This window comes from Dipteris shenzhenensis, chromosome 4, assembly GCF_047967505.1.
Source record: "Dipteris shenzhenensis isolate YYH24624 ecotype China chromosome 4, Dip_SZ_1.0, whole genome shotgun sequence".
Lineage (NCBI taxonomy): Eukaryota > Viridiplantae > Streptophyta > Polypodiopsida > Gleicheniales > Dipteridaceae > Dipteris > Dipteris shenzhenensis.
In genome coordinates this window covers 29291496-29299324 of record NC_141599.1, presented here as the reverse complement: position 1 = coordinate 29299324, position 7829 = coordinate 29291496, and positions in this window count along the sequence as shown.

Sequence of the window (7829 nt, the reverse complement as noted above, 5' to 3'; positions counted from 1 at the left end):
GGAGGGGATCCTTGAATGGTCAATTGTCCCTGATTGGATGGATTGGGTGGTGTAGACAAGGTTTGGGGGTGGCCTTTGTTGGTACATTGGTTGGGGGATAACCTTTGAATAGAATAATGGGCACAGTAGAGTGTTGGCCTAGCGGTACTCATTTGTAAGATGGTTACTCATGCAGATGTCACACCACATGTTGTCTCATATCAAAAATAAGTGAGGATTGCTTTGACCTTCCTTTGTCAATCCCCGTTTGAGTTGTGGCTTAATTGATTCTGGATGTTAGTGGTCGACTCTTTCATGTTCACACTCTTGGTGGGTGGATTTGTCTCCTTGGCTTCACCAACACTAGTGGTTTTACTAGCTTGGGACATGTTTGATGAAGCCACTTTCCACCAAATTTTTAATTTGGGATGCAAAAAAAAAGTCATGCCATAATGTACTAAGGTAGCCCCCAAACTAGGACACATGGTAGCTAGGAAATGCTAAGTGAGCTTAGGGAGTAATGTGTGCTAAGTTGTGTAGGGATAGTAAATTATAGTGAGTGAATGAGATGATAATGAATTTTGAGCTAGATATGATAGAAGAGAACGAGTGTTTATGGTTTTAGCAGCACTGAAAGTTGAGATAGCCACTTGCAAGGAGGCTTCGATGCTACTACCATAGTAGAGCTAGAGATTCTAGGCAATGAACAAATTTATCTACCATAGTGGATGATAGTCCATCAACTTCAAAGACACATTCATAGTGGGTAATGCATCAAATCATAGGGTGTGGCACAAATTGAATGGCACACATTCAATGGTGTAGATCATGAGGCACAATAGCAAGACATGAATGAGATTGAATTTTAATTACTCCTACAAAAACTAGAGAGTTGGCTGTGAGAGGATGAGAACCTCAGTGTTGAAGGCAACATGCAAACATACCGAATCGTTGGTAGAGAGGTTGAGATGCTAATAGTAGAGGTTGCATAGGCAAATGGCAATATTGGCACAAAATCAATGCCAAATGGATTAAATAGAGTTTTGCAAAGAGCCAAGAGTTTAGTCCGTGCAAGGTCCTAAGTAGCATGGCACATGTTGCATTTAGAGACACAAGTCATGGCACAAGGTGGCATAAGATAGGCTAGTGCAGATGTAGATGCAACAATCAACCAGTGTATCAAGTAAGGGCTAGTGAGCTAAAGATTAGAGCTAGAGATACGTTAGGCAACAAAGCTAAAAAATGTAGTGGGATAGTCAAGTTGGAGGGAGTTGTTGAGGCTATGTCCTATAAAAGGGAAAAAATCAAGGGTATAAATCAAGAGCTGCTATAGAAGGTAAAAAATCATGATGTAGGGGTCGAGGAGTGGCACTAAAAGCAACAATCAAGGCACTAAAAGGTTTATTTAAAATTTCCACCAGATGAAAGGCATAGGTTTAAAGTTGGCCAGTTCACACACATACAGTATATACATACATGTAAAACACTTCTATTTGCTAGAAGTAGAGCTCTCCAAGATTATAAGAGTCTCAAAGAGACATATAAGAAAGTTATGAAACTAGGGGAGAAGCTAAGTACCAATAGCAAAGAACACGAGTTGGATCTACACATGATAGATTGTCTATAAGGAAAGCAAAAGAGGAGTAGGCATGTAGCCAAAAAAGGCACCCATATGATTGCCAAAGTAAAGAAAAAGAGGAGCAAGGATGTAGCAAAAAAAAGCGTGCATATGATTGCTAGAGTAATAAAAAGAGGAGTACGGATGTAGGCAAAGTGCCAAATAAAGCATTCCATATGATTGCTAGGAAAGTGAAGCCAAAGATAATGAGTCTATTCCTTGAGAAAAAGGTGAGAGTATCGGCAATACCAAAGCAAGACATATATCGTATCTTTGGCATGAGAACACTTGTGACACATGTATGACCTAGTAGTAACAATCTATCTAGACAATGCCATAACAAGAGGTAGTGCTTGAGGAGAGATAAGGTGTTCCCATACTCATACAACAAACAATTTTAATTTCATAAGGAGAAATGGATCCAGGAGCCACATGTACCTAGGTTTTTCATTATTGTCCCTCCATTTATGTATGCTTTTTTGAAAGAGTGGTTTACACACCATTCTTCATTGCCAATTCAAGGTGAAAATTGGGTGGCTTATAATCAAATCTTTTTAATCTCTATCTATATGTTCCAAGACTTTTCCTTCACTAAAATTCTCAATGTATCATTCATCAAATAATTGTGAGCATGCCAACCCTTAAGTTAGGCCAATGAGCCATGTATTGCAATAGCTTATTTGGTATTGTATCCCTTGCTAAGCCTTGCCTATTCTCTAATGTACAAAACTTGGTACATTTTCTATCATGATTTTAATTTCTTATACAAAATATACAATCGTTTTCAAATGCATGGATTGAGTTGTACTCCACACCCAATGAGTTGTACTCTATGCACATTGAGGACAAGACCTTATTTACTTATTCAATCCTTATTTACATGGAAATTTTTGATCACCTTGCTATAGAAATGAGGAGCACCTCAAGATAAGAGAATAAATATATTCCATTATTATTCATTTCACTTACCTAACTTATATTTTCACACTTATGTTCAACTAGGCATAGCTTGTTGCAAATTTAAGATAAAGAGAATCAATGTAATAGATAGGTTGGACTTATCTCTTAGCTTCTGTTTCTTATGAGTCACAACATGAGCATTTAGTCTATTGATTGTACAAGCTCATCTTCTAGGACATCATCATGTGTGTCAAAATATTCATGCATCAAGCTGTTGGTTACATCATCATGAGAATGCTCATTAACGCCCTCTCATATTCATTTACATGGGCATGTAGTCTCTTAGCTTCTCTTTCTCATGAGTCATAACATGGGCATGTGGTCAATTGCTTGTACAAACTCATCTTCTAGGACATCATCACATGGATCAAAATATGCATCCATCAAGTCATCGGGTGCATCATCATGCAAATGCTCACTAACCCCCTTTCATCTTCATTTATAGATTCACCTACTTGTGTACATCTTCTTTTATTGGCATGCTCTTCTCTTCTCGATGCATGTTGATAATCCTACATGTGTTTGACTCATACGAGCACAAGTATAATGTTACCTAACCTGAGGCTGCTTTCTCGCCTTGAGCTAAAATGTTTTGATTACACATACTTGATACAATATAAGAATCACACCTAATCAAATATCTCCCTACATGTGAGCCCTTAAGTACAGACACCTATAAGAGTAAAGGGCTAGATAGGGCTACTATGTGATCTTTGTATGAAGTATTGTGCTAAAGGACCAAGGGATACTAAGAATCATGCTACCTACCACAATATGAAGTGTTGCATGAAGACATCACATAAGGACTAACTACATAGTTGACTACCACATGAATAGCCGCATAGGGATTTCACACATCCCCCCCCCCACACACACACACACACTCACGCACACTTCCTTGGCCCCCATTCCCCCTTACGCCACCCCCCCACACCCCCCCAGGTGTAGGGGGGTTGGGTTTAAGGGGGGGGATTGCACGTATGCATATGCAAGGGGGATGTGGTGGCAGTAGTGGTTGGCCTATATGTTATTGGCCCATAGGTTTAGGTCTGATGAAGAAAGGGGCCTCTAGGTTCCTTACAACCCAAGTCAATTAGTAGGAGGGGGTGGGTAGGCGCAAGCTCTATAAGAGGGATGCCATATGTCTCATCCTAATAAATTGAATCCCTAAGGCAAGAACAAAATAGAATGGAGTTTAATAAACCTAGGAGCCAGAGTATCCCAATTTTTGGTACTCTACTTGAGCCACCCTATGGTGGCTATAGGTGTGAGGCACCTTGAGGGCATCTTTTGTGCATGGTTTTGTCCACATTTGAGGAGAATAAACTGATTTGTTACCTATAAGAAGTTCTGTTTTCCATATCTATATATGCCTTCTTTGGTATACTTGTGTGCACAATCTTGTGGATGTGTCTTAAATATTAGTGATCTTTGGGAATATATTTGTTGTCAGTGTTCTAATATAGCAAGAAATCCTCTACATTCTAACAACATTGTACAATGTATTCCTATGTGCCTTTAAACCAAATACTTAGGTTCTAGAATTGGAGGTGGTAATATCCTATTGGTGTTATAGTTGTGATGTCTGTTACCACGTTGCAAATATGTGATGGAAACTATAAATTGATTTTGATGGCTCCTTATTATTACTTGAGTGTATTCTTTCCAAATGGAATAAGGTGTGTTGTTTTTTTGGGATCATATCACTCATAAATTTATTTCTAGATGTGATTATAATCGAGGGTAACAATGGTGAGTGAAAAAATGGTTATAGTATATGATGTGTGAGAGTACGGAAGCATTAGTTTATGTGGTGCAAGTCACACGATGAATGGGTACTACACACCACATTTATAGGCATTTGCACCTAGCCATACCCATCAGAGGAGTAGGTACCATTACATAGTATCAAACCTTTTGATACCTTTCACATTCATGGACCTATGTTCTTTGTCCTGTAACCCTTTCTTAAGACGGTTGCCATCAAACTCTTCCTCATTCAGGTCTTAGATAGTGGGGCCATTATCATCTAGCTCTTCCTAAGGTTGGGTCTCTACCAGTTTGGGGTCCTTCATCTTGTGTTGTTGCAGAGTGTAGCCTCACCTCCTTGCCACATAGCACTATCTACTACAGGGGATTGGGCATCTTGTAAACTATGTTGACGGGGGGGGTAAGAGCCACTCCCCACCACCCTATCCTTTGCCCATTCGTTGTTCAAATCAGCAACTCCCTTCTCTTTCTTTCCTGGCTATGCTCTTTGATCAAGGCATTTGCTTTTGACCGTAGTTGAATCCGTGAAGTGTCCTTAAGATTCATGTGTGTGTGTGTGTGTGTGTGTGTGTGTGTGTGTGTGCGCGCGCTCATGCGTGCATGCATGTGCATGCACACATGCAAGTATGTATGTGCGCATGTGCCTGTGCATGCATGCATGAGTATGCACATTCATGTAGTGTGTGTGCACATTTGCATATGTGCATGTGTGCCTGTGTGCACACATGCAAGTGCGTGTGCATGCATGTGTGTGTATAAAAGGCTAAGTGGGCTTAGGATACCCAACAATTAACTAATTTACATACAAATACACAAGCTTAGTGGCAAATAGAGACACCCAAGGTGCATACCTACAAAAGAGCACAACTTATTAATGCCATTCCTAACCTCTTTCATTAAAAGTAAGATTGCAATGTTATTGTGAGTAGACATAGTAGCATGTACAAGAAGCTTACATATCAATACTAGTGATTGAGATGTGTCATATAAAACAAACAGTTTGAATTTATAATTATGTGACTAGAAACTTTTTTTGGTTAAGCTTCAAAGAATTTATGTGTCTTATTGGGGCTTTCATGCTAACAATCATGATCTTGACATATGTATCCCCAAACTTAGTTAGCAAATACCCATGGCACCTTGGTATTTTGACCTTGCCTCTTTTTGTTGTTGATGAATTGGTCGTGTATAATTACTTCAATCTCAAGTAATCTTGTTGCTTCATATCGGATTTGTCATTGAACAAATGCTTTAGACACTTTAATCTACATTTTCACATTGTGACCACCGCGTGTTAGTTTTGTTTGGCAGCGTCCACCTTTTGAATTTGGAGGTTTTCAAATTTGGTGGTTTGGCGAGGGGTTTGGTTTGGTGGCACGTGGTTTTGAGGCAGTGTGTGCCATGTGGCAGTTGTTTTGTGGGATTGTGTGCCACGTGTCTATTGCTTGTTTGGTTTTGTGCCACGTGTTTATTACAGACCAATGGGGCTTGAGTGGTGGTTGGGGGCTTCTCATTGCATGTAGTGTTGCATGCATTGTTCATTTTGTGAGCTTGGGTGGGTATTTGCGCGAGGAGGTTCTAAGGGTGAGGTTCTGTGTCCAAGCATATGCGCGACGGAGGTTTGCAGGATGGATGTTGTGACACACAGATTCTGAGAGTGAGGTTGGTGCATGATAGAGGTTTTGAGAGTCAGGTTTCTATCTATTGTGCAGGCATATCGGTTCGAGCTACAGTTGAGAGAGCTTAGGGAGACTTTAATAGGTGAGCTTGAGTTAGATTTTTGGGGAGTTTGATGGAGATTTCAGGACATAGGTTCTGCGAGTGCATGACGGAGGTTCTAAGAATGAGGTTGGTATCTATTGTGTGGGCATATCGATGTGAGCTACTACTGGGGAGATTTCGGGAGTTTTCGAGGGAATTTGAGTGAGATTTCGATGGAGCATGAGGTAGATTTCAGGAGACATTGGGACAGCTTGAGTGTGGTTCTAGGGGAGCTTGGTAGATTTCTTGTTTGGTTATGGGTATGCTCCTTTGTTTTCATTGTGTTTGAGTCAAGGGGATGCTTTTGATGGAGATTCTACTGGTTCCGGTGCTGTTATGGTGGACTATGTTGACGAGGATGCTAGAGTGCATTCTTTTACGCCTTGTGGAGTTTTTGTTTCTGAGGATTTTTGAGATCGAGAGGGTTAGCATTCATTTTTTTGTATTTTGTGTTTGGTTTTTGTAAAGTGTGTTGTGTTGATTGTCTATATGTTTGTTTTTTAGGTACCGTGAATGTAGCAGATGGTGCTGACCTTTGTAGTCTTCGGTTTCACCTCTCGGATGAGAACTTGGAAAGAGAAGCTGAGGAGGGTGGTGGTAATCATAGTTTCAACAAGGATAATTGGGAATGTGGTCGAGGAGCTGGATCTCAAGATCCTTGCTGATATGTTGACTAGGTTTTTGCTTCAGGTTTGCAAGAAGAAAGGGTCTGGTAGTTTGTATCTGCCAGCATCCCTAGTAGCATTGTTCAAGTCTTTCAATCGGATTCTTTGTAGGTTTCAAGATGGTAGAGTTGCTACTACGGGTGTTGTAGAGGCTCCTTTTGACATTTACCAAAATCCTTTGTTTGTTAAGGCTCGGTCTTCATTGACAAGTGCGATGAACCGTTTTATTCGTGTGGATGGATTGCAACTGACGACAAAGAATCATGATGGTTCCTATTGGAGGTGGTGTGAAAAGCTTCAAGGAGGTTTGATTTTGGTGAAGCTTTGGAAGAAGAAAATGATTCTTTGCAAGAGTTAGTTCGGTGTTGTACTGATGAATTTGATTCTACAGTGGATCATGTTGGTCACAAGAGGATGGAATCAAAAGGGAGAGTGGTATAAAGAGATTAGGGTTGCCCTCCCTTCAAAAGGTGACTTGTATTAAAGGCCAAATGGTTGACTTTGGTCTTCATTGTTGTTTGCACAAGTTTGAATACAAGCTCCTTCTTCTCTTCCAAGAGAGTGTTTTGGGTGTTCCCGTGTTTCCATTGTAGTGCCCTTGTGTTTGCTACTCCATCCCCCTTCACTCTCCTCTTCCCTTCTCCTTCTCCCTCCCTTCTCCCCTCTCCCCCTTCCCTCTTTCTCTCATGGAAACACATTGCAACAATCCGAAGGCTGCTTGAGTGACACTTGCGAATGGTTCGTGCCTTGCATTGCTCTCACATGGAGTAGCTTGGAGTGGAGGCTCCATCGGCATCTCTTTAACCTCCCCGTGACACGTGAGCCACCACTGAGGCCCACACATTTTTGGCACCATTGCTGGGGAATGAAGGTATGCTTTTGCATTGCACTTGTCTTCTTTTGTTATCTACCCATTGCACACTTCAAGCTTAACTCGGAGCTTTGTTAGTGGAGTTGTAGGGGAGGAAAGAGTGCAGAACTAAGAGTTTTGGACGAAAAAGTTAGGAAAGCTGTCATTTTTTGTTGGAAAGTCGTTTTGAATCATTTGAAGCTTATTTTTTATGCTTTTTAGTGTT